This window comes from Pogona vitticeps, chromosome 4, assembly GCF_051106095.1.
Source record: "Pogona vitticeps strain Pit_001003342236 chromosome 4, PviZW2.1, whole genome shotgun sequence".
In the NCBI taxonomy this organism is placed as follows: Eukaryota; Metazoa; Chordata; class Lepidosauria; order Squamata; family Agamidae; genus Pogona; species Pogona vitticeps.
In genome coordinates this window covers 203003905-203031411 of record NC_135786.1, presented here as the reverse complement: position 1 = coordinate 203031411, position 27507 = coordinate 203003905, and the positions used below count along the sequence as shown (strand labels likewise).

Here is a 27507-nt window from a genome sequence, read left to right as displayed (position 1 = left end):
CAGTACTGGAAGGAAATGAAGAGTCATCTAAGGTAAACTCATGGCTCTAAAAAATCAACAACTTAAACATTCCTGACAGAAGCCATCCAACTTCTTTTTAATATCTCCAGGGAAGAAGAGTCCACCACCTTTGAACAGTCTTTTCTTTTGATTAAGAAGTTCTTAGCATCACAAGTTGGGACATTCTTCCTAATGATTAGCTGAAAAACTAATCAGATGGCCTCTTAGGACTGGATTTCCAAAGTGAATCTGCTTGCAGATACCTGGCTGACTTTTGGAATTGGCAGTCGGGGATTCTTTAATAATAATAATAATAATAATAATAATAATAATGATGATGATGATGATGATGATGATGATGATGATGATGATGATGATGATGATGATGATGATGATGATGATGATGATGTAACATATACAAAGGTTTGTGGTTCAAACTTGTATCTCTTATATATTACCAGTCAATGTTTTTAAAATTTTGACTGTGCTTGGAGTTTGAATAATAATAATATCAGTACAAGCAGAGGAAAATTGCTAATGGATCAGTACAAGCAGAGAAACATTACTTATGGCAGTGAAAATAGAGAATATTTTGAAAACAACAGAAACAAAGGCTCAATATAAGAAACAACAATTTGAAAAGAAATTAAACAGCTGGAAAAAAATAAACCACTACATGGACAACACCTGAGAAATGTTGATGGAAAGCATGATCATAATTCAACATGGACATGGCTAAAACTGGGGACCCTTAAGAAAGAAACCAAAAGCTTGATCTTTGCTGCTCAAGAACAAGCATTCCAAACCAACATGAAGAAAGCTAAGATCCAAGGAATTACTGCTAACAGCAATTTGTTTACTCTGCCAAGAAAAAGATGAAACGGTGTCACACGTTATCTGTGAATATTCGAAGACTGCACAGATTACAAAGTGAGACATGATAGAATGACAAAGTTAGTGCACTGGTCATTATGCAAAAAATATAACTTGTTAGCCTCCAAAAATCTGTGGGAACATCAGGTAGAGAAGGTGTCAGAAAATAAGGAAGTCAAGATCTTGTGGGATTTCTGGATACAAACGGATAGACACCTTGAACATAACACACCAGACATAGTAATAACAGAATGAAGAAATGTCTGGATCATTGACATTGCAATTCCATGGGATGCCAGAGCTGAAAATAAAGAAATGGAAAAACTAACAAAGTAAAAAGACCGCAGAATCGAAACATCTCACCTCTCATTTCACCTCATTGGAAGAAACACAATTCAGTGGTCCCCATAGACTTTGGTGCTTTGGGAACAATATCAAAACATTTGACACAGTACTATAAACAGTTGCAGATCTCAGAAACCACACCATCAGAGCTACAAAAATCGGCAATATTAGGAACAGCATACATACTGCACCAATTTTTAACATATTAGGTTTTTGGATAAACTTGTATCTGTTATGTAATGTTTTATACTTTTGACTGTGCCTGGTGTTTTTTGAACAACAACCACAACAGTGTGCCATCATCTCAGTTACACCTCATGTTGACCCTTTTCAGGGTTTTCAAGTAGTGAGTACTCAGAAGTGGTTTACCATTCCCTTCTTCTGCTCTCCCCCCGAGACTGTGTAGCTTGCCCATGGCAGTGGGGAATCAAACTCCCAACAGTGGGGAATCAAACTCCCAACCTCTGGCTCCACAGCCAGACACCTAAACCACTGAGCTATCCAGCTAGTTTCATATTCCTTTTACTGTACCTGGTTGTCCTATAATCCGCACCTGGTAAACACTCCTGCCATAGCTGGGGAATGCCTACTTTTGCAGTCTGATATGTATTTACTCCCTTATTTCTGAACTGTAGGTCCTGACCCAGCAGCTGCTGCTACCTTTGCACATAACAGAAGGAGGAAAAGATAACATCCACACCCTGAAGAGACAGGATCACATGTCAGAAGGATATGTGTAATATACGAGTATAGAATCCTTCTCTCTTTCCTTCTGATTAGAGTTCTACTTTTACATGCCTCCCCTCCTTTCTCCACCAGAAATAGATGCCTTTGGCTTCCTGCCACCTCCTTCCCTCCGTCTCTTTCCTATACGCATGCACGCACTCCTTCCTTTCCCTACATCTGAGATAAGCCTTTACTAATATATTATAAATTTATCTTTAATTTTACTTTTAGCAACAAATGTGTCTTTTCTAAAAGAGCCCTAGACTCATCTCTAGATAGCTTTATATCAGAGCTTTCAGTTTTGCCTTCCTTCTTTTTTATGACAATTCCCTGAATCCACTGGTCAATGGTCATACTGGGTGAGGATTCTGTGATTTTTGTTTTTAAATAACTTTCCCAAGCTCTAGCTTCCATCAGATTTCCTGCTACTATCCATGTTGTGCTCCTATGTATACAGTATGTGTACAATAGAATGTAGTAGTAAATTCTAGACTGGATATCTTTGATGGACAGTTGGATGCTGAACAGTTTAGAAATATTTGTAAGCATAAAAGATCCAGGGATGTAGAAGGAAGTGATTCCCCTGCTACTAGAATAATTTATCCAGGTCATGTATGTACATATGAATATATCATTTACACCTCACCCAGAAGCCAAAAAGCACCCCAGAGCTACTTACAAAATAACTGCTAAGACACTTTCTGCCCTCCGGTTTACAATCTAAAATGTGTAACTTGATATACATGGATGTGGCAGCAGGAGGAAAGAAATAAGTCCAGTGCTTATAAAGTTTTTGAATAAAATGAATTTTACACTGCATTGGAATCCCTGAAGGCCTTATTCTCTGAATGCAGAAAAAACAAGCTTTAGAGCATGTACAAAGACTTGTGTTCCAACAGCTTTGGCAACAACTCTGATTTTTTTTGCAGTAGGATTATACAGAGAAAATGATTTGCAGTAAATAATCAGATTCAAGAAGAATTTGGCTTATGTATTCGCGAAGGCTTTCAGGGCCGGGATCTAATGGTTGTTGTGGGTTTTTCGGGCTTCTTGGCCGTGTTCTGAAGGTGGTTTTGTTTGCTGTCCTCTGAAGATGCCGGCCACAGAGACTGGAGAAACGTTAGGAAAAACCACCTTCAGAACATGGCCAAGAAGCCCGAAAAACCCACAACAACCAATTTGGCTTATATTCATCTTATGTCTGGGTATGCAGATAAAAAGACTATTTTGTTTATTATTCACTTATTTTAAATATTTCTGTACTGACTTTCAAGCAAATGAACACTAGGGTATTACATGCAAAGAGCTAAAAAGTAATATGCCCGATACAATACAATAAACACACCCTTCAACACAAAGTAGAAAGAAAAGAAATCAGTGGTCTGTTTTTACAGTTATTACTCTATAGTCATTTTTGGTGGCTTGTTCCTGATTATTTTGTAAAATATTTCTCTGCTGCATTATGAGAGCTGAAATTAGCATGTTTAGTCTCGCTGTACATTTGCTCCTATAATGAAAGGTAGCAGGAGCTGTTCCTCTGGGGCTCATAATTTCACAGGGAGGAAATTGAGCCTCAGCATGCAAGTGTTAGAAATACTAATTATCAAGTGTGTTTCTGCATATAGAAGGCCATAATATGCTTTTACAGACTATAACCTAAATCAGGCAAATTTTCATTATATTCATACAGTAATGGGGAAGAAAATAATTTTCTCCCAAAGATGGATCACTATTACCTGGTATGGCAACTAATTGTCTAAAATAGCAAGAAACTGTCAAGGAAGAACAAGTTGCTTACCTGTAACCATGAGTCTTTAGTGGTGCTTGTGCACACACACAATTGGCTTTTATCCTGCGCACACACAGCAACATCAAGATTGATTTTCTAGGGCTGAAGTAGAAGTGGGAACTCCATCCAGAATAAATAGTTGGGGCTCCCAACAAGATCCTGTTCCATTGCAAGAGAACAGCAGGAAAACAACTTCTAGTGGTGCCAGAGGAGAGGAGGGTGGGATGTATGAACCCACAGATGACTATATGAAGAAGATTACAGGTAAACAACTCATATTTCTTCATTACAGGCTCTATGCATCACACATCTAGATGATTAGCAAACTTACTTTCCAGGTTGTTAGTTGGCAAGAAGGCAGCTCCTAACCTCTGAGCCTGTGTGAGTAGAGGATGAGGAATGCAGAGAAAACAACTGGAAAGGTGAAGTGGGTGGGGAAAACAGGGCTTCCAGGGCTATCATGAAATCACCAATATACAGTGTCCCAGTTGGTACAAAGCTTGACCAGAACCCTGATGATCAGAAGTATTGGGGGAGACTCTTCTGGTGATAATTCCACCAGCATAGCTCTTAACCTAATTGAATCGTGCAAGCACCCCCGCCACATCTAGGCCTGTGTCCATGGAAGGAATGGTGGTGGTGATGATGATGATAATCTACCACAACCACTGCTGCTAATATTACTATTCATTTGAATTATAGAATTCAAATTATATAACTAAACAATAATTCAAATTATATAACTAACATTGGCATAAAATGCAATGCTAATTGAACACTTGCTTATTAACTGAATGCTGTACAAATTCACTGAATGTTTGTACAAATAAATATAGTTTATTTTACCAATGGAACCTCACAACATCCTTCGAAAACACTGTAAATCCACCATAACCTCTGTTTATCTAAATCAATTACCTCATTGCTCCACCATGAAAGGATAACTAATCCCTACCAACTAATATTACACTTTTAAAAACTGGGATAAGTAAATGTAATTGGATATAGTGCCTCATTTTAATTCTTCAGTGTAATTCCAGCTATACCAATGATAGCAAACCAAGAGTGGTAAATTGACAGTGCCTTTAGTAATGGCTTCAGTTTAAAGCAAGCAAATCTTGAAATACTGTATAAACTATCCTAAATGATTCTTTTTTCTTCTGGTTCAGAGATGAACCAAGATGTGAAATCTCATCCACAATGACATGTTTCATATAGTATGTTTTTATCCAATGTAGCCTTAAGAGAGTTTTGTAGTTTACAGAATTTTGTAATCTGATTTATGGTGATCCCAAACGCTTGGCTAAATGCTTAGAGAGAAATGGGGGTGGGGCGGGGGGGAGAAGTTAAAGGGCACATTTGATAGGCATTCAGCTCTATTTTTAGGTATGAATATCAAACCACAAAGCCTTTTCCGGCACTCATCATCACTGTGTTGAAATGACACTATCACTAGGTACAAGGTCTGTCATAAATTAAATGAAACAGCTAGAGATATTTGCCCTTTAGATCTTCATTCAGCTGCAGTTTTACTTTTGCATTTCCCTTCCACTAAATCACCTTAGCTTTTGTTGCAGATCTGTTATCTATACCTAAGGGTAAAAGATTACTAAACTTGTAATTCATCATTTCCTACATTATTGGAAGCTATAATTTTTGCTCATGAAAAAATAACTAATAGTTCTAATATGGAAGGCTCACAACTCCTCCTTTATTTTCAAAATGTGTTACAAATATTAATTATTTAATCCTTAAAAGGGCTTGGAGTTAATTATGGAATGATTCCACACACTGGGGGCTTCAGTACTGAAGTATTCAGTAGCTAGGTGAATGTTCTAGGCATTGCTTTGTTGGTTCCCATTGGAATGTTAATACATCATTTATTCCACTGAAACAAGAAATCAAACAGAAATTTAAGCCTTGATTAGGAATGCTGAATGACCAACAGTGAAGATAAAAGGATGGCAGACTTCTTCGAAGTGGAAACCTATGATGAAGAACCTACTGTTCAAGAAAGCAAAGTGAAAGCTACTCTGAAAGCACTAGGAAAAAAATAAATCACCAGAGGTAAATGGGATACTGATAGAACTATTTCAAGCCACAGAGATGGAATCTGTCAAATCATAACAAGAATATGCAAACAAATATGGAAAACAAAATTGCCCACAGACTGGCAATGCTCAATATACATTATTCCAGTTCCCAAGAAAGAAGACACCAAGGAGTGCAGTAACTATAGGATCATTGCTTTAATTGCCAATGCAAGCAAAGTGATACTATGGAGCAAGAAATGCCGGCTACTCAAGCTGGAGTCCAAAAAATAAGAGGCACTCAATATCACATCACAAATATTCCTGGCTACTGGAATGCACTAAAGAATTTCAGAAAAAGGCCAGTCTATGCTTCATAGTGTGGTGCAGTGAACAGAGTGATGGACTAGGAATTGGGAGAACAGGGTCTGAATCCCTGCTCAGCCATGGAAACTCACTGGGGGAGTTGAACTGGTAAAACCACTCCTTAAATATGACACTTACCTTGAAAGCCCTATTAAGGTTGCTATAAGTCAATTCCAACTTGACAGCATGTAACACGCACATGCTTCATAAACTGAAGCAAAGCCTGTGTAACTGTGTGGATAATGCGAAACTATGATTTGTTTTGAAAGAAACTGGTGTGTATTGTAGTTCTAGTTCCTTAAAATTCCACCAGGACTCCAGCCATGACAATTCAAGTAGGAGGAAATAAATCAGTACCACTAAAAGTTCTTGGGACATTTGTCCTGAGATATAAACCATGTGACCACAATCCAATACAACAGAGGTATGGAAAGTATCGGAAGAACTAGAAAACATTTATCTCATGTGACCACAGTCTAAGTAAAGGAATCAAGCAAGCAATACCACACTATACTCTTCAGAGTATGCATGAATCTGGGCCTGGAGGCTCTTCCATTTTAACAGATACAGTGCAGTAGCTGTCATTCCATTGATTCCTAAAATAGGGATTAAAAGCCAGGCAGTTCCTGCAGTGCTTCCCAAACAATAGACCCCTGGTTGCATTCCAAATAAAAGTCATCCCATGATTTATGTTGTGGCAAGTATCATTTGCAGAGGAACGGAGAAGTTATGCAAACCTTAGCTCATTCTCAAAAAAAAAAAAAAAAAAAAAGAGAGAGAGAGAGAGAGAGAGAGAGAGAGAGAGAGAGAGAGAGAGAGAGAGAGAGGAAAATAAAGGAAAGGAACGGAAAGGAAATTTTGGGGGGGAAGGAATTGCTACTAGTTGGAAGGAAATAAGTGCAATCTCACACATCATGCTCTCACACTGCATTTTGAGAATTAATTTTAAAAGATGTGTACCTTATAATATGCAAATGATGGGGTAAATGTGGAGCTTTTTCCCACTTCGGATACATGCATTATGCAGCTGATGACACACACAGCTGCTCATGCAAATAGCTTTCCAGGGTTTTTTGTGTTAAAGAAGGCATATACACTTAACCTACTTTTATTTGACGATTTTGTTAGCATGAGACTGTAATGTACTCAGTTCAAAAGCCATTGACTAATGTATTTGCAGATGTAATGGGTTATCCATTAAATCAATATTCCAGTAATTATTTAATCATCCCTTTGACAAAGCTTCATATTACAATTTAATGCCTAGTTATTAATCATCAGTCATTTCTGATAGGATAATTACTAATGGCCAATCATGTGACATTCAGAAGGCATTCTAAACATATTGTTGTTCTCAGCCTTGTGTTCTTGGATTAAAACTCCCAGAAGCCTTCGCCACTAGCTGTGCTGGCCAGGATTTTTTGGAGTTCTAATACAAGAAAATCTTGGGGCTCGAAGTTGAGAGCCAGTGTTTAGACACTTCCAAAGGACTTCCTTCTCCTTTCAGAAACTGATACACAGATACGTAAGAATTGCAGAGCTCAGGATATGCTTTGAGAAAAACTATTTGAAATGTCTGATACCGGTCAACATTATGAAACATTTATCTCCATCAAAACTACTCAAACACAGCATTTCTGTACTTAACAAAGAACATGCAACACAACTAGCATTTGATCACATTTTCAAGGGCAGCAAAATGTTCTAAATTTGTTCCAATTATGTTAATTACAGTTGTCCTGCTGCAGTGTCACAGATATCATAATATGAGAGGCATTGTGATTACATGTCAACAGTGGCACTAACACTGGGCAGAGTTAAGGCAACCACTTCCAGCAACAGCTACTTGGAGGACAGCAGCACCACAGTCATCACCAGCAGTTTTCCAGTTTCTAACGATATAACTGAGTTTGTCACCGCCTATAGTGGACCCAATAAACCAGCCTATTTCAGCTTCAATGGAGGACACTATTCTCAACAGTACTAAAGTAAGACTCAACTACCAGTCCAGTTGTTTTTTTAACCAGAGGGAGTAAAATGTATCATTTTGTCATTTGCTTCATGAAGTAAATTGTCTCAGGTTGGACCTGTTCTATTGGTTGCTTATGTTATATGTAATATTCTGCTCAGAAGTAAGTCCAATTAAAGTTCAGGAAGGCTTATACTTAAGTGTGTGGGCACAAGACTGAAACTATAACCCATTTTACTTATACCCTTGCTAAGATCAATATCTGATTTAAAAGAACAATAATCTTCCTATCTATGTATTCCACAAAACTCATAATAAAACCAATTCCATTAGCAAAGATACATGCTTTCTAAATTATAACAGCATACTTCAACCAATAAACTGGAGGCCAGAAACTACTTTTGAAATGGAAACTCTGTACTACTGAACAATTTCTTGTAAAATTTTCCATTTTAGATTGCAAGAATGTACTAAGTCCAAAATAATTGTTCTCTTGAACCAAGGGCAGGTCTTCCAAAACGACCTAGTCATGTAGAGCTCGGATTTGATGTCTCATAGGTCACATGCCCATATCTGAGGTCATTTACTCCCAAGGTAATTGTCTGTAAAAGTGAGGTAGAGTCCACCGTCATTACAAAATATTCTGCTTCTGGGAATAATGGCGTATTAGATAGCAATTCATTTGTCGTACCACCTTCTAAATTTACATGGCCACATACTAGACTAGGCAATATGGTTAGCACTTTATTAGAAAGTGAGCTCCCTGACATGAGGAAAGATCTCTCATTGTTCTAGAACAAGCTTGATTCACCCCACATTTTGCAGACTTGATTGCTTTCATTTTATGATTGTTCACTAGGACCAATCTCATTGCAAGATATACTTCTTCTTTGTTTACTGTTTTAGAAAACACTTTTGTCTTAGTATTTTGTAATACACAAAGTAGAGCCCAGTACAAAAAAACACACATAGAATTTTAGATTTCTAAGCCCAGGAATTTGCTTGGAACGCCAGAATGAAGTAGAATTCATACCTCTTGTGATAGTAATCCACTTTTGATTAGTTCAAGCTCTCTTCATTTCTTTAGTGTAGTTTAGGATTAACACCTTTGGTTTTCTCAGATGTCAAAACAATTGAGAACAGGACCAGCTGAAGCTCTCTTGCCATCTGAAATGAATTGATGAGCACTGTCCTGATGTCTCTCTGCCATCACTGCTCTTTCATCACCTCTCTGTATACACAAGTGTATATCTAGCCATGTGCAAACCTGTGTGCCTCCAAGCACCCCATGCCATGCCAGAAGTGAAGAATGTGGATGGGTAGTGGTGACTGTAGCAGTGGGATGCTCATTACTAGAAGAAGAAAAGTAAAGGAGGAGGAGGCAGCACATTGGCCTTCTGACCACTCTATGTTACGAATGGCAAATGAATTCTGAGCAATTCTTATAAAAGTATGTATTCATAAATTTACACACACATTTACACACTGTTTTTTTTTTTTTTGCATGTCTGGTGTTTTTCTCTCTCTTTTTCAAAAGCACATGGGGTGTTCACATACAAGGAATTGATTCCACATCGGGCCCCCAAATTAATTGACCTCTAGCAGGGGAGCAGAAAAACTTGCTCTTCTGGCACAATGCTCCATGCATGCATATACATCAGGTGTATGCTAATATTTCAATTCTAATTTTTTAGGAGAACCCAGTACAGCAGCAGGTTTAATTGTCAGTGGGATCAAGCCCTCATTTTTTAATCATGTGGTTCCATTGTCAAACTGTGGCATTAAGCATAGTATTTTTACTGTGAAGTAACACCCTATATTTGTAGTACTATAACTGAACTGCAACTATTAGCTATAGATGCTCTGCCATTTTGGAAGCCTCAGTTCCCTGTATTGGGAGAAAGATGAAATCAATCAATCTGTCTCTCTGTCTCTGTCTCTGTCTCTGTCTCTGTCTCTGTCTCTCTCTCTTTCAGAAGGAAAATGGTCTTTTAAACCGAAGCTTGTGTTATCACATTTTGATTTGCAACAAGGTTTCATTTTTCTGACAAAGCTAAAGCAAAGAGTGCTGCTTATATACCACCCCATAGTGCTTACAGCAATCTCTGGGTGGTTTACAATTTAATTGTGTAGGCTACAAATTGCCCCTCAGTCCATTAATTAAATACTCAATTTACCAGTCTCGGAAGAATGGAAGGCTAAGTCAACCTCAAGCTGGTTACCTCGGCCCAGGATTGAACTCAGGTTGTGAGCAAAGTGTTCACTGCAGTATTGCAGTATTACCAGTGAACCGCAAGTGTAACTACTGTGCATGAGTGTGTATGACTACCTTTTAAATATTTTATTGCTGCACACCATTTTCTCAATTCCTCCATATAGCGGTGTATTTTTAATGCTTGTATTCTGGCATCGTATTCCATGAGTTTTTGCAGATGAGGCTTTACTTTGCAATTGTTTATCACATTTACAGAAGTTCATGATGTCTCTGATTTCTTTCTTACATTTTCCCATCACTTCTTCTTTACCTTAAAGGTAAAGGTAAAGGTTCTCCTTGACATTTTTAGTCCAGTCATGTCCGACTCTAGAGGGCGGTGCTCATCCCGTTTTCAAGCCGTAGAGCTAGCGCTTGTCCGAAGAGAGTTTCCGTTGTCACGCGGCCAGCGCGACTAGAAATGGAATTCCATTTTACCTTCCCACTGAGGTGGTACCTATTTATCTATTCGCATTTTATATGCTTTCGAACTGCTAGGTTGGCAGGCTTCTTTACCTTAAATCTGCTTAAACCTGTTAAGAAAAAAAATGCAATATATCCATAATATCTTTTGATTGATAGTGCTAGGGACCATCAGTCTGACAGAATGCTATCTTTAGCTTTCTCTCATTTTTTTTAAAAATATTTTTATGCCATGCTTTGAGAAACAAAACAAAATATTGGATTTCACGAAGACTAAATATACATTGAAGGATTCATAACATATTAATGTATAAGTGTTTCCAAATTTATGCACTGGCCAGATTCAGGATTGGATAAATCAGAATAGGTATCTGTGCTTTCTATAGAGATGTCTGGCAGAAGAACCTCAGTTTGTTGACAGGTTTTTATCTCAGTGGATGAAGAAATGACATGATGAAATACACAATACAACACTGCGCAGAAGCCATCGCTGATGTTTCTGAATTCAAGAAGACATCTACATTTGTAGATGGAAGGGATATCAGTGAAGGCAATAAAAATACAGAAAGCCATTTATTCCACAACCCGTGCACTTGTGCTCCCTAGCATTGATTTGATAAAACTTAAGAAATTTTTATGGCCCTCTTTCATTTATTATGGACAGCTGTGTTCCAATAGATACATTACCAAACATGGAGACTCATTTAGCTTTCCGATCTAAGTGAACTGAAGGTGGGTTGGAAGAGAATCACCAATATGGGGACAAATATAGTAGGGAAGGGGAAGTGCTTAGTAAGGAACTCCTGACAAATAATAAATTTCTGCTCCAATATTTCAGTTGATTCCAGGTTCAAAATGAATTTTTGACTTAAGGATAATTTTGCACTTTATTGGATGTTTTTCCATGCCTTCATTTTGTCCTTGTAAACATATATATTTTAGATAAGTGTGCGAATATATATAGGTCCTCAAGGTCATTTGGGGAAGCCCTTCTTCAAGTGACCTCTCATTCTTAAGCTCTGAGGGTAATGGCAAGTAGGAAGGCTTTTTCAGTGACCCCAGGTAGCTGTTGCCTAAATTTTTCCTCCTAGGGGAAAAAAAGCCAAATTAATTTCCAAAAATGTACTGCTCTTTATTGGTCATTCAATAATGGTAGCCCTTCTACAGCCCAGAATTATTAGTAGAAGTGATTGTACTAGTTGTACTGTAGGAGACTTATTTCCTGTACTAATTTTCCACTTTAGTTGTCACCCAACCAGAAAATGGTTCTGGTATCTTTTAATTGTTGTTCGGTATACATAAATGAGAAAACGAAAATGCGCATAGTGTAGAAATACCATTATCACTTGCTAAATGACTATACTAATATCCCTTTAAACACACTAGTGCAAAGACTAATAAAAAGAACATTTTGAACCTTCAATATAATGCAGGTCTAACAATGGAAAGACACAGGAATTAAAACAGTTTTGTATTAGCTTCACAGTTTTTTTGTGTGTCTTCATTTACTGCTTGTCTAATCACACATAGGATTGCTTCCAGTAAACACAGCTCATGCTACATGCTTATAAACTGTTCTGCTATTCCATTTCCTTATTTTCAACAAAAATGTGTCAAGCCATTACGCATTCACTGTTGCTGAAGTTATGCTAAATTCCACCCCCCACCTGAAAATGCCTGGTAAAAATAGAGGTGTTAAACCCAATCTGATAACTGGCATTGCCAACTCTAAAGTGAAGCAACCCCAGCATATGATACATACCATATTTTTTGCCCAACAGTACTTAGTAGTTAATGCTGTGGCCCTTAACAGCTGCAATTTTCCAGAGTGTTGGCCTGGCTTCTAACTATTACCCTTTCTAGTCCAGCAGGCCTTTGGCAATAGGATAGCTGCTGATAAAAATGCTTTTGGGGAGACTGCTGTGCTTTTCTCATTCAAAGCTTTATTTCTTTAGTTGAGCTCCATTTTTTAAAAAATGATATCAATTTAATTGTATGTTAATGTTATACTGCTGTGCTTTCAAGCTATATATATCATGGTCTGGCTTTCTTTAGGCCTCTGTATTAGGAGAAACGTACAAAACCAATAAAGAGAACACAATTAACTGAAAGAGGTTTTAATTAATTGATGTAATTGTCAAGATAAGATCCAAAAGAGCAGTGGTCAATTGAACCATTGCTCTCTAACCCCTTTTCTCCTTAAACGGTCTACTTCCACTTTATTCTGTAGTAAAGATTTTAGTTTTGGTCTACATAGGCTGGGGAGGAATGCAGTACAAGTGCAAAGGGAAACCTGAACAATCTCAGCAGGGAGGCAAGGGGATATTATTGTGACAGTGCCTTTTATCAGGTCTATTCATTAACATTTTTACCCACAGTAGAGCAGAAGAAAGCTTAGTTTGCTTTGGAAGATGTGTAGGTGTATACAGGAGGCAGTTCTAGCTATAATAGTGGAAAGGTCCAGCAGATAATCTGCCCTCCTACACACATTATATATTAAAGATTAGCATATGTTCCCCGTATTCTTTCAAACCAGCGACTCTAGAGGCAGACAAACAAAAGCACTGTAGAAGAGGGAGGAGAAGCCATGGTTGAACCATTTCCCATTTCCTTGCCACTTTAAAAGACATTTTTCACATTTGGGAATTGTGGCTATCCATAGCTACCTTGAACATGTCAAAAGGTAAAGGTAAAGGTTCCCTTTGACAATTTCTGTCCAGTCGTGTTCGACTCTAGGAGGCGGTGCTCATCCCCGTTTCCAAGCCATAGAGCCAGCGTTTGTCCGAAGACAATCTTCCGTGGTCACATGGCCAGTGCAACTTAGACACGGAACGCTGTTACCTTCCCACCGAGGTGGTCCCTATTTATCTACTTGCATTTGCATGCTTTCGAACCGCTAGGTTGGCGGGAGTGAACATGTCAGATGGCCCTCAAAGGTCACATGTGGCACCCAGCATTTCTTTAAGCCACCCATTAATTTCTTTGACACTTTTCAGTGAACACTGTTCACATGTTCTGCTGCAGTCACCAAGTGGTAAACAACGTGCATATGTGAATCAGTTCAGATACATAAGCAGCAAATGCAGGGCACAGCCATGCAAGAAGATGCAGCTCAAGCAACCTGACTCAAATGTGCTTACTTAAAAGGATATTTATCAAATCGGCAAATGACACCAAAGTACGTAGTTACTACATCAGAAGACAGAATCTATATCCAAAGTGATCTTGATAGAATGAAGAACTTGGCAAAAACTAACAAAATTAATTGCAACAAAGACATAAATGTAACATTCTCAATTCAGGTAAGCAGAATCAATTGCACAGAATTAATGGTAGCACATTTTGATAAGAGCCTACCTAGAACACAATATTCAGTTTCTGGGCAGTTTTTAAAGGACATTGATGAAGTGGAATGTGTCCAAAGAACAGTAGCAAAGATGTTGGAGGGCTGTAGTCTGAGCAAACATTACAGAGATGGAGCATGTTTAGCCTGGAGGAGGAATGATCAAAGAGTAACAAAGTAGCCATCTGAAGAACTAGCATGCTGAAAGGTGGGGAAATTCGTTTGCTGTTTTCCCTGAGGGCAGAACCTGAATAAAATAATTTAGATTCCACATTGGAAAAAGTGTTCCAATTGTATGAAACATGCAATATTGGAACAGACTTTGCATAGAATCATAGAATAATGAAGCCGGAAGGGGCCTTTAAGACCATTTAGTCCAACCCTCTGCTCAATACAAGAATCGAAATCAAAATATATCTGACAAATGGTTGTCTTCTCTTGAAAGCCTCTGGCACTGGAGTGCTCACCACCTCCTGAGGTAGTTGGTCCCATTGTGTACAGCTTTAACTGTTAGGAAGTTTTTCCTGATATTCAAACAAAATCTGGCTTTCTATAACATTATTGTATGTCCTCGATTTTGGGATGACTGAGAACAGATCTTGCCCTTCCTCTGTATAACAATCTTTCAAGTATTTGAAGAGTGCTAGCATATCTCCTCATTGACTACCTCCATTGATCAGCTGTCAAGAGGAGGGGACCAAGTGAGAGGCAGCAAACAGCTGAATGACAGACATGCAAGCCTCTCCGAAAGACCGACCTAAAGTAGGAATTGAGCACTTCTGCCTTTTCTTTGTTGTCTGCTCTCATTTTTCGATCCCCTCTGAGTCGCTGATCTGCTATTTCTTTTCTTTGTCTTTTTGCTATGCACATACTTGCAGAATGCTTTTTTTTTGCTTTTAGCATTTCTTGCTAACATCAGCTCATTCTCATCTTTTGCCTTTCTAATGCCATTTCTGCAATTCTTTGCTACTTGTCTGTACTTTTCCTTTATAGACTGCCGTTTGTTTTACTTCCTATATGTGTCATTTTTGTGAACCAAGGTTTGTAAATCCTTGGTCGGTCTGTCCTTTCCTTCCTTTCCTTCCTTTCCTTCCTTCCTTCCTTCCTTCCTTCCTTCCTTCCTTCCTTCCTTCCTTCCTTCCTTCCTTCCTTCCTTCCTTCCTTCCTTCCTTCCTCTCTTTCTTTCTTTCTTTCTTTCTTTCTTTCTTTCTTTCTTTCTTTCTTTCTTTCTTTCTTTCTTTCTTTCTTTCTTTCTTTCTTTCTTTCTTTCTTTCTTCCACCTTTTTTCTGTTGTTAGAACTGTTTGTAGTTGTGCCTTAAGAATTTCCTCTTTAAGAAACTCTCACCTGTCTTGGACTCCTATTCCTGGCAGGATTTTCTGCCAGGTGACTTACTTATTATTGTTCTGTGTTTATTAAAACAAGATATCCCAAAATCCAGCATACACGTGTGGCTATGCTCTCCTTTTGTTTCCTTTGAAATTAAGAATTAAGTAGGACATGGCCATTTTCACCCAGAGTTCCCCTTACTGCTACTTCTTCCACTAAGTCATCTCTATCAGTTAGGATCAAGTACTGAATAACTAACCCTATAGTTTCTTCCTCCACTTTTTGTAGGAGAAAGTTATCAGCAATACAAGCCAGGAATTTCTTGGAAGAACCATATTTGGCAGAATTTGTCTCCCAATAGTTATCAGCAAGGTTTCCTCTAAGGTGTGTGGCAGCATGAGAGTGTGCGACTGTGCTCCCTCTGTGCATGGCTCCTCTTCCTTCATGCAGCCACAGTGATCGTTTCCATTCCATTTGATTCTGGTTGCGACAGAACCCTACATGAGGTGCAGAGTTGCATGCATGAGGGAAAGAGCCCCACCCAGCTAGGCTAAAAATTAGAGGGAATGTTGGTTATCAAGATAACTGAAATCTCCCTTTACTACTATATTGTATCTCTTTGAAATTCTTGCATTTTGTTTTTCAAAGAGTTCATCTGCTCCTTGATTGGATGGTCAATAGTAGACTCCAACTGTAGAAACATACTGGACAGTGTTTAAAAAAATTCTAGACATCAAATCACCTACTGCTGGGGATGCTACAGTGTTGAGGTTTTCTGAATTAGTAGGAGTTGGGCTAGACTCACAAATAGGACTTCAGTCTATCAACATAACTTATGGATATTTAATTGAAAAATCAGTCCTCTTAAACTCAGTGGCACTAACAACAAAACAAAATAATTAAAAACAAGTAAATAACATAAGACTGAATCTTAAGGCAGCCAAAGATCAATACCCCCAAATGTATCTTTTTGAGCAACAGTAGCCAATGAGAGATAGATGGTCTTCTGTAGATTACTATTGTTTATCCTCTGCTCACCATTTGCAGAACTGGGATATTTTGTATATAAAATACATCCATACAAGGTGGATATAAAGATGAATAACATGAACTCTACAAATCACTCTATCCAGCTGAAGTATTATATAAATAAATGAGCCTCATCTGTCATGTTCACAGTACAAAAAATGCCATATGCCCTGTTGCTCCCTGATAACAGAGAGCAAATGGCAGGCACTCACTCTTTGGGGAAAATGTTGGAAACAGAGGGAGCGTCATAAAGGTAAGTAATCTTTCCCCCTCCTGATTTTAGAGTGAAATGTTATTTAAATAAATGCTTTTCACCTGTACCATAATTATGTTGACATTTTGCTATGCAAATATTACATTATGTGTACAGCCCTTTGTACAAAAAATGTGTGAAATGGTATGAAAACACTTTCCATAGTTTCCTGCAATTATTTCTGACCATAACATCTTTCCATGTTTTTACATCATTTGGAATGGGAACTGAAGTTAATATGCAGCTCTATGAGTTATGTATATTTCTAAGAATGAGAGGGAGAAAATGAGTGAGAGAAAGAGAGAAATTGGGAAATTAAGGATTTAAAAATTTAACATTTCCAGTTACAATGTAAGGCCATTCTAGACAAAGAATAATGAGAAAAGAAAATGCATTCAATTTATAAAGGACATTGGCCCTTTCAAACATTTATACAAATGAATGGGTGGGCACACAGACATATGTGCAAAAGGCAGAATATTATGTACCCAACCTCTCGCATTCATAACAAATGTTGCTAAAAGTCATTGTGTGTATAATTTCAAAACTCTTCTCTGAATGCATGGACATGGTTGTATATTATTTGGTTGTATATGCTTTGCCTCTTCAAATGCATTTATAGAATTTGAGAGAGGACTGAAAGGAAGAAAAGCTTCCTCTGACACAGAGTATTGTGAAGATACAATGGAATGTACTAGACATCAAATAATAGTTTTGCCTTGAGCACTGCTTAACAAAACAGTGACATTATCAATCCCATTTTTTTAGTCCAGTACTAGCATGAACTTGTTCAAACCAAAGCATAATGAATGATGAAGATATATTTGCTATGTACAAGAGTGCTTGACTTGTCACAAGGCTTGTATACTTAAAGAAAATAACAGAGATATGTTGGCAGATCTCTGATGGCTTCACTGGTATTGGACACCCCCTGTGCTAACTTTATTAACAGAGGTTTAAGGACAACACCACCGTGTGTGTTGTGGGCACTGTTGGTATGGAGGATATATTCCCCAGTGCCTCACAGCCATCCAGTTCTTCTGCATGTTTTCCCAAATGTCATCTGTCTCTGCATTAAACAAACCCGTACTATCAAAGGGAAAAGTCCTTGATGCAGGCATGAGCATTCTCTGTAAAGCCTGCTGTTCTAAGCCAAGAAAAACAGCAGAGTGCAACTGAGGTAGCCATAGATTTAGAAGCGGCATCAACAATGTGGCGTGCCATTAGATTTTGTTGTTTGTCCACCAACAGGCTTTCTTGTTGGAAAGCTTGTGTTAAGATCTGCTTGTCCTCAGGTGGGGCTTCTAATGAGAGGAGACATGTTGTCCCATAAGAAACTCTGATACATACCCATGGCTCCTCGTTAATTAGCAACTCGCATTGTAAAAGCTGCAGAAGAATAGAGCCAGCAGGCCATGGACCCAATACATCGACTGTCCTTGTTAGGTGAAATGACTTTTTGTCAATGTTGAGAGTGAAACTGAGATGCCTCTACAAAAATAGAGTTGGGGGTAGGCTGCTTTTGCAGAAATACAGCATCAGGATAATGAACCTGATAGAGGTTATCAATTCTATTGGAGATGAGAGGAGGCTGGTTTTGGGGTCAGTCCATACAGTGGTCCCAATCAGGAGACTGGGAAGGGTGGGGAGACGGTTGATCATCATCAGAAAGAGATCCAGTGCAGATGAGGTCTTCGGACTCAGTGGGTGCTTGAGGAGTCAGGTGTTGACATGGCCTTGGAAGAGTCTTCAGAGATTTATCTTTCTTAGGTAGACAAGACTCTGTAGCAGAGGGCTGGTCAGTTGATGCCTTCCATTTGGTTGATGATGGCTTCAAGCTCAAGGGAATGAATGTCAGAGCTGAAGGCTTGACTTTGGGAGGTTGGGAGGCAGGGGACAAAGTCAATGTTGATGTCAGAGTGCTCTGTTGCTTGGTAACTGTTTCCTATAATACTAAACATTAGTTATGGATTGCTTTGCAGCACAAATATGTTATATAGTATGTAAGAGAAGTTATAGTGAACAAGAAAGATAATTCAGACCTTTCTTATATGAAAAGTTGTCCAACAGCTTGTAAGAAAAACACTCATTCTTTCTGTTTCCATTCATCTGAAATTAATTTGTTCATTCATTTTTTCTGGTGACTTCAGTGGAAGACCCAGCCAGTCTTCCGCTACTTATAACTCTGGTGTCTGTGAAGATTCTCAGTCATCCAGGTGTGGTTATCTGGAAGTTGAGTCATGGCAACTGGACTTCGTTCTTGTTAGATTGAAACATTTTGCTACTCATTCAAGTAGCTTCTTCAGTCTGAGGTGAGTCGGAATCTCCTACCAACTTTCCTCAGACTGAAGAAGCTACTTGGATCAGTAGTGAAACATTTCAACATAACAAGAAAGAAGTCTAGTTGCCATGACTCAACTTCCAGTTATCACTCTGGTATTTTATCTAGATAGTAACACATTTTATGAGATTGTTCCTAATCATCAAATCTTTCAAGTGTACACAGAAAAGAGAAGCTGTTCTTTTGTAAGTAATTCAAGAAAGGATGCACATTTCACAATCCTGAAATTTTCAAGGAGCACAACAGCCCAAACATGCTTCTTTTGGTAGCATGAAAATGAAACATCCACGTATCCACCCCTGGCCACTGAACTAGTCAAATATCATGCATGTGGCACAAAAGTTCTTTCTTCTGAGACCATCCAATCATTCCATCATTTGTACTTATTTACTTATTCTTCTTTCCTTTCCCCCCTTCTTGATTATTAAAAAATAGTATATTGTACAGTTTTACAGCTTGCTGTAAACAAGACTGTTGCCATGCTATGTTCTATAAGGCTGGAAGGGACATTTCAAAAGAAGAGAGGTCAAGGCCTTGCTGAAAGTCCCTGAATAAACCTCAGTGTTTTTACTCTGCAGCTCCAGAACAGCTGGTTATTAAAAGTCTTTCTAGTGGTAGCAGTGCTAACTCACTGCAGCCTTCAGGTTTAAATCCTAGGGAGCTCTTAAATGTTCAGCAACCAAGTAATGGACTGACATTTGAACAACAAGATTTCAGATGCCAACAGAAACATCAGCAGGATCAGCTCATAGCCCTATGAGCTATGTTAAGTATTAGTGGCAAAGATCTGTAGCAAAGGGATTCCAAGAACTGGGAACTACAGGCAGAGCTATTAAGTATAGATTGTCTAGTATATTCTTGTATGCAATATAATATCATGTCCTCCAGCTAGTACACTTATAGAGTGAATGGGGATCTATAGATCATTTGTAATCCAGCATATCATTTGTACATAACTTATAAGGTCAAGAATAATTACTGTCACTCACTCCTGTTACATCTAGTTTTTTCTGACTAATGAGTACCTAAAGCCAACATGCTCCAACTACATCTTCTGGAGTAGTTCCCCAGAGTCAAATGGGTCAACAAAACTAGGTAGTAAAGGGATTATGCATCCTCCTTTCTAAAAAGAAATTCGAATTCAAATGGTTATTTGAATTCTAAATAACCATTGATATGAGCTGCTTCTGGGACAAGATGAAAGTTGACATGCAATGTAGGTGCCTGGGTGGATAAAAATCAATGATTTTTTTAAAAAAAATCAAATTGATTTAAACCTCAATTTAAATCATGTTTTAAATTTTTAAACATGTTTTTTATTTAAATCATCAAAAAATACAGATTAATAAAAATAAATTGTGATTTAAATCAATCTGATTTAAATGAAATCTCCCCAGGTAGGTGCCCTGTGCAGCACCAGGGGTTCTGCTGGTAGAACAATGAAATCCAATGGAAGGGGAAGCAACAATTTCCCCAAAGGTAAAGGACTAAAGGGACGGGTGTGGCCAAAAAGGCTTATTTGCATACCCTGTTTCCCTGAAAATAAGCCCTAACCTGAAAATAAGCCCCAGTATGATTTTTCAGGATGCTCGTAATATAAGCCCTACCCCAAAATAAGCTCCAGTTAAGTGAAACTACACCCTCCACCATTGTGCAGCAACTAGAAGAAGAAGACATGACTGTATTTTAATAAATGTAGATTGTTGCACATGAAACAATAGAACGTCCCATGAAAATAAGCCCTAATGCATTTTTTGGAGCAAAAATTAATATAAGACCCTGTCTTATGTTCAGGGAAACACAGTAGTTATTTAGTGTTATGGCAATTCATGCGAGAAATTCACCATGTAACAACTGATAACAAATACCTGTTGTTAATATGCAATTTTTATCTCCTGTCTCCAAATAACAGGCTGATAGTTACGTAATAACAAATTAGACAAGAAATACTATGCTATATATATGGATTATATACATTTGGATTATTTTGGCAACCATGTAATTATTTCTGATTTTGTGGATCAAATAGTTCCAGTGATTTCTACACCTGGACAATTCTTATTAGCAAAATCTGGTAATTTCACATATACATACCGTTATTTCTCAAATAACTATCTAGTAATGATGTGTGTGTGCACCTAAAATTTAAAAGACCCAAAGTCTGCTGATCTAACAAATTTGTTTTCATTCCATCAAGTAACACTGCAAATTTTCAGGTCCTATATTAGAATTATTTCTGCATTTAGTCTAGAAGTGGTAATTTCTAGATGCTTGGAGGTTCTGTGTGTCTACCCCTGTGCTCCAGAGGGCATATTATTTTATTCAACGAGGCCAACTATGTCCTTAAATGGGCTTCAGAGGCAATTTTGCTATGCTCCCCTCAAAAGCTATCTTAGGCCCAAGAGGGGCATTTTGATAAAAATGAAGGTCAATTCTAGTTTTGCAAAGCCTTCTTGAACACATATAGTTTTGAAGAGGAAATCCTAACACACTCAAGTGTGCATCAAAGGCCATAGAAAGCAAGCTTACAACATTAATTTCATATGCACTTATCTTGGGGAATTTAGTGGATTTATTTCTTGGTATGTTTGTATAGGATTGTATTGTGAAATGCTACTAAAGAGAGAGGCAGTTCAGCACTAGGGAATATCAAAAGAAACATTTCTACAGTCAGCAAAACACCATATCTAGTCTGAACTATGTTCAGATCAATTTGAAACTGAGTGTTGGGTCAACACTGGGTTTACTGATTCTCTGCCACCCTCTTGTTAAACAAGCACTCCTAAACTTTGAAATGAAATGAAACCACTGGTATTGGAGAACACTTACTAGATGTAAGATTTTCTGCTTCTGTTTAAAATGATGTTCTTGAACATGTGCAGAATCACTGTTGTCCACCAGAAAGAATGGCATGTTGTTTCTTCACTCTTCAATTTGGGATGAAAGGCAAGCCCCATGCTCTCTGAGGAGCAACTTCATGGTACTAGGGCTGATTAAAGAGAAATCAAGACTCTCCTGGCTCAAGAAAGTCCTTCCTGCTGCCTTTACCCTTCTTTTCTCAAAGGTAGGGATGTATATGCAAACATGTGTGGTTGTAAAGAACTCAGAGGAAGAAGGTTCAGCCCATTAGCTTTCTTTCAGAAAAGTCCTAAGATTCAATTCCTAAATTACTTATAAAACCTTGAAACTAACCACTCCCCACCAGATTTTTTTGAAAGTGAGGCAAGAGAGTTTTCCGTTTACTTTTTGTCACAGCTGGCAGTGGTTTACTGATTTCTAATTCTTTTTTATGCATTAAAATTCTTATTTACAAGGGTATTTTTTTTCTAACATTTTAATAAGAGTACAGTAAAAAAATACACACACAAAGAATATTGTACAAAAGTCAAAAACCTGGCTACATAATGGAATCCTTATGTGCAACTATGTGCAACTTCATGCCACACAAAGCTGATACTGGCATCAACCATGGCAGTTTTTTTGAAGAGGAACATTTTTGTTTTCATCTCTGCCAAAGTTCCAAGGCTAGTCTGGGGTCCTTTTCACTGTTTGGATGCTGCTAGGGGCCACTGTGTGAGGGACCTGCCACTGATGGCATGACTTATTAGCAGCAGAATTTGCTGCTAATAGGATAATTTATTAGCACCAGCAATTTTCAGAAATTACAGTCTCCTCCATCCTGTGCCCCCCCCCAACAGCTTGCCCACTATGAAAGGGATCTCAACGAAGCCTCGGAACCTTCAAGGGAGGGGTGGAATTGGAAATTTTAAATTCCAGAATACTGCTATGGCAGATGACTTCATCGGTTTTACATGGGCATAATGTTGCACAACAGGATTTCAGCCATTATGTATAAAATGGAATATCACACAAAGTGCAAATTAGAATAAAATAATATTCAACTATTTCAGATTTTTTTTCTTTCCTGCAACCTATGTTTCCAATGGGTAGAGTTGTTGATAACTAGCACATTATTTATATCTATATCACTTCTACCTAGAGATTAGTCCCATGGAAACCCTCTCAGTACTACTATAAGATGATTTATGCCTCTCTCTGGTGTAGAACTGCCTATGATGAATTTACATGTCAGAAGTCATTTTGATTGTGAAGAAACCTCATATGTAAGGCTCTTGATAGTTCAGCTCTCATTTGAATTACTTTGTTGCCATCAAGTGGTTCATGATAGCATTTCTTCACAGCAAGAAATGACTTTGAAAATCAAATCCATTACCATATCTACTGAACATTTCTAATACAAGGAAATGAACACAGATATCAAGGCCCCTCTTTATCTGGGAATTTTCTTTCATGAAGTGAGATAAATATAATTAGTACATGCTAGACAAACTCATTACAAACTAGATGTTTCCAGGCCGCTAAAATGATTTAATAAAATTTATTTGCTTTCTGAATTTTGTCTTATGATGTTTCAACTGAAGATGTTAAAATGTCATTTCTCCAACTGGGTTAGACAATCAGAAACTCGAATAAAACAGCAGTTGTCTGTACAATGCCGTTTATAAACCACAGAAGTGGTGAATAATAACTGAGCTTTGCCTAAAGAGATTTTTACATTCTTAAGAAATAAATACATTGCTGTTTTAATTACTTGTAAGTTACATTTTATTGTATTGTCTGAATTTTAAAATTTGTTTTTATTTTGGTGAGCTACTTTGCAAAGGTGACATTTTACTGATGAGGTGCAGAAGCAAATCCTTCTCGTTCAATGTCAAGGTGAAAATTTGCCAATACTGCTCAAATTATTTTGGCATCTGAGGCAGAAAATCTCACAAACAAACAAGGTTACTACATGTTGCCCTTTGGTAATATCCCATATATCTGCCTGAGAAAGTACAGTCTCCCTAACAGTACACTCTTCACCCTGGTGAAAATCTCTCTATCTGTCTCTCTCTCTTTTTCCTACCAAGACTGCACAGGAAAAAAGGCATCCTAAACCAATGAGGAGGCCACTCTTCAAAACAGTCACAGTGGGATTAGCCAGACATAATTAACATTTTAGTCCCCTCCCAAAACTATTATCCAGGTGCTTATATATGTACAATGAAAAACCGCAGGGAAAAGAATATTCTGGAACCAGATAGAAAATCTGTCTGAGCATTATACAGATTTTGCAGTGATTCTGTGAATGAACACATAGGAGATATGGGCAGGCTCTTATTTTTCATTTCTGGGCAGTACCATACTCATTACCTGAGAACTTCTATTAAGGATCTCAATTTTGGCACCATTCCTAAAGAAAAACGCCGAGGGAGGCCCGGAAGGAAAAGACAAGAAATCGGGCCTTCTCGGCGGTAGCTCCTCGCCTCTGGAACAACCTTCCCCCTGATATTCGCGCGGCCCCCTCACTGGGTATTTTCAAAAAGCAATTAAAAACATTGATGTTTCGGCAGGCCTTCCCTCCTAGTTAATTCCTGATCCCCTCCTCTTTTCTTTCCTAATGTTTTAATCCAATTGTTGAAAGTTTTCTTTTATGTAATTCTGTTGTTTTTATTGTGGTATCCCATGTTGTAAGCCGCCTAGAGTGGTCTATCGACTAGATAGGCGGGATATAAATAAAATAAATAAATAAATAAATAAATAAATAAATAAAAACCTGAATAACCTACCCTAAAATTCCTATTCATATTCTGTACTTTTGCAAATTTTTATTTCCCCAACCAACTGGTTGCATATGAATGTAAAGAACACGTGCAATTCAATTCTTCATTCTCCATTTTCTTGCTTTAGGCTGCCTCTACTTGACAAGTAATTTCCATTGAAAAATTCAAACTTGAATGGCAAAGCATAAGCATAAGAATGTGCTGTAAGTCAATTCTGACTTTTTTTGGGTTTTCTAGGTAGAGAGAACTCAGAAGTGGTTTACCATTCCTTTCTTCTTGTGTCACTCTAGATCTGTGCAGCTTGTTCAAGGCCACACAGTCTGGCTCTCCTCCCTGGAGGTACAGTGGGGAATTGAACTCCCAGCATCTGCTTACCCAACTCACTGAGCTAGCCAGCCAGCCTCATAACTCTAGAAACCTGAAAATGATTATCCCATATTGCATCATTTCTTAATTTTGGAAAATGTGTTTGGCCATTAAAACTTCTGAAAAACATACTTGCTTGCTGCAAGTATGATGATGTTCACTCCCACAAAACAAACATCTTATTCCCATTAGACTAGTGTTTATCATCCTGCAAATATTCTTACAGGCAGCTAGAGACTTCCTTGAGAGATAATCTGATGATCCCTGCTCTGGCTTTCCTCTTTTAAATACAGCTGATCATCTCATGAGTCAGCTGTTCCACGGTCTATTTACCGTAACCATCTGTTTGGATTTAAAACCTGGCTCAAATTATGAGCATAAAATGTATTTTTCCCCACCTTTTGTTGAAATTATAATTAGGAGCAGGAGGCATAAGAAAAGGTTTTTGAAAGGTAGCACAGGTACAGCTAGCATGTATACTCAAGTAAAAGAAATACAGATGTTTTCATTTTAAATTTACTATCAGTAGCAGGTTTGCTCCAATCACTCATTAGACACCAATGACATTTTTCTTTCCAGCTCTATTGACTACATGGTGCTTTGCATTTTTAAGAAACACAATAAAGGCCAGGACTTATCTTTGCCAGTCTCAAACATTTCACTCCAGCAGACATACTCTCTATTTCCTGTGGCTTTCCTATTACCAGTTGGTATTATTCTTGTAAGAGGCAAACAGAGCAGCAGCATGCCATATCTGGGAAGAGAGTTTAGAGATGGGAGAGCAGAATAATTTTATGTGGATGTTAGATTAAGTTGCATAGACATCACTTTGAAAACTACTGTTCTTATAAATGGAATAACCATCTTGGAATGTGCACTTTAAAAAAGAATAGACATTATATTCCTTATTTGTTTTAAATCATAGAGGGGCAACTTTCAGAGGTCCAGAGGAAATTCCACATGCACCATTGTATCCTAGACTAGAGCACCATAGTCTTCCATTATACCCAACCTGCAAAAGGTTTTTCTTCTATATATGAAAAAGGCATCTTGGGCATTCTACTAGCTGCAAGGAACCATTTTGACATGTTTTAGCTGCTTCTGAGCTGTTTGAGACATAGGAGAAGACTTTCTCAAAACTGCAAAACTGTGTCTGATAGCTGTCAAAATATTCGTCAGCAAGACCTCTGAAAATGCACAGGAAACTGCCAGTTGAAATGTGATGCTTGCTGTAGAATTTGCAGACCTTAATGATCAACTTCTATATATGTTATTCTTTGGAATAGTCACAGCATCACTAGGTCTGTTTATAAGGGATCAGATATGTCTTTAATTTAGGCTCATTTGTGGTCATCCAGGATATTTTCTTCATCTCAGACCATCTTCTGTCACTGCTATGGAATATAAGGAACATACTGTAACTGGTTTATTGCTATGCTGTTTCAATGAGAAGGAGATCCATGTCCAAAAAAACTCATTGTGTCAATACAACATGGTTTGATAATACAGTCACTTCCCAAGTCATTGATGCCCAAAGGTTGTTATGAACCTACACACACAGTGTTTTTCATTACAGCAGTTCAGATTATTAATAACTTGCTTTAAACATTTTAGTCAAGCCATTCACATAGTGTTTTATAAACATTTTCCACAAAATACACAGAACACTCTCTGCTATTTCACCATCTTTCTGATGGCAATTCAAATTTTACAAGCTACATACAGAAAAATACATAGATGTTCTAGCACACAACAGCTACACTGATGAATGTGTCTAGTTCCAAAGTCAAAGAAATCCTTGCCAGTTCGGTGGCACTATGTTCTCTATTTTATTGTGGAAATACTGCCATCCAATGGCTGCTATATTTTATTAGTATTCAAGCAGTTCTCACAGCCAGGGGGACAGGGAACTACATTAGCCTGCAGCCAAATATTTCCATTATTGTGAAAAAAAATTTTTTCTGTAAATACCACATTGGCAAATTTGAATTTTAGATTTGTATTTCACATTCAGTTCAGATGCTAGAATTCTCCAACAGTTAAGTGCAACAGATGTTCCAATTCTAACCAGTTAGTATTATGAAGTAATAATATATGGGAACTGTCAATATTTTTTCATGTAGTGTAAATACAAGAAAAAATTATGCTACTTACAATCAAAGACTCTTATTTAATAAGGTCTTTTCCACTTTTACTACTGCCCATTGCGTTGTCTTCAGATCTTTCTGTTACTATTATCATCTGCAGCTTTGACCGTCACATTATGTATGTCTTCACCTAGGTGTTTATTAAACAAGTTTTATTGCCAGTAGGCTTAATATATGTACTAGGAAATACAAGATATTATATTTTTTCCTTTTCTGACACTCATGTATACTTACGCATCAGCTACTTACATATTTTTGATTGAAAAGTATTATTTATTGATGAGACTGACATGAAGAGACATAC

General features: G+C 37.8%; 1 long non-coding RNA gene across 1 annotated transcript in view; it reads right to left on the bottom strand.

The window, feature by feature from the left end:
• Window positions 1-612: 612 nt before the first annotated feature.
• Window positions 613-27507, bottom strand: part of LOC144589356 (uncharacterized) — a 54816-nt gene continuing 27921 nt past the window's right edge. Inside the window, exon 2 of the long non-coding RNA XR_013545447.1 lies at window positions 613-27333. This is a non-coding gene — a long non-coding RNA (uncharacterized LOC144589356). The remainder of the gene's footprint in view (window positions 27334-27507) is intronic.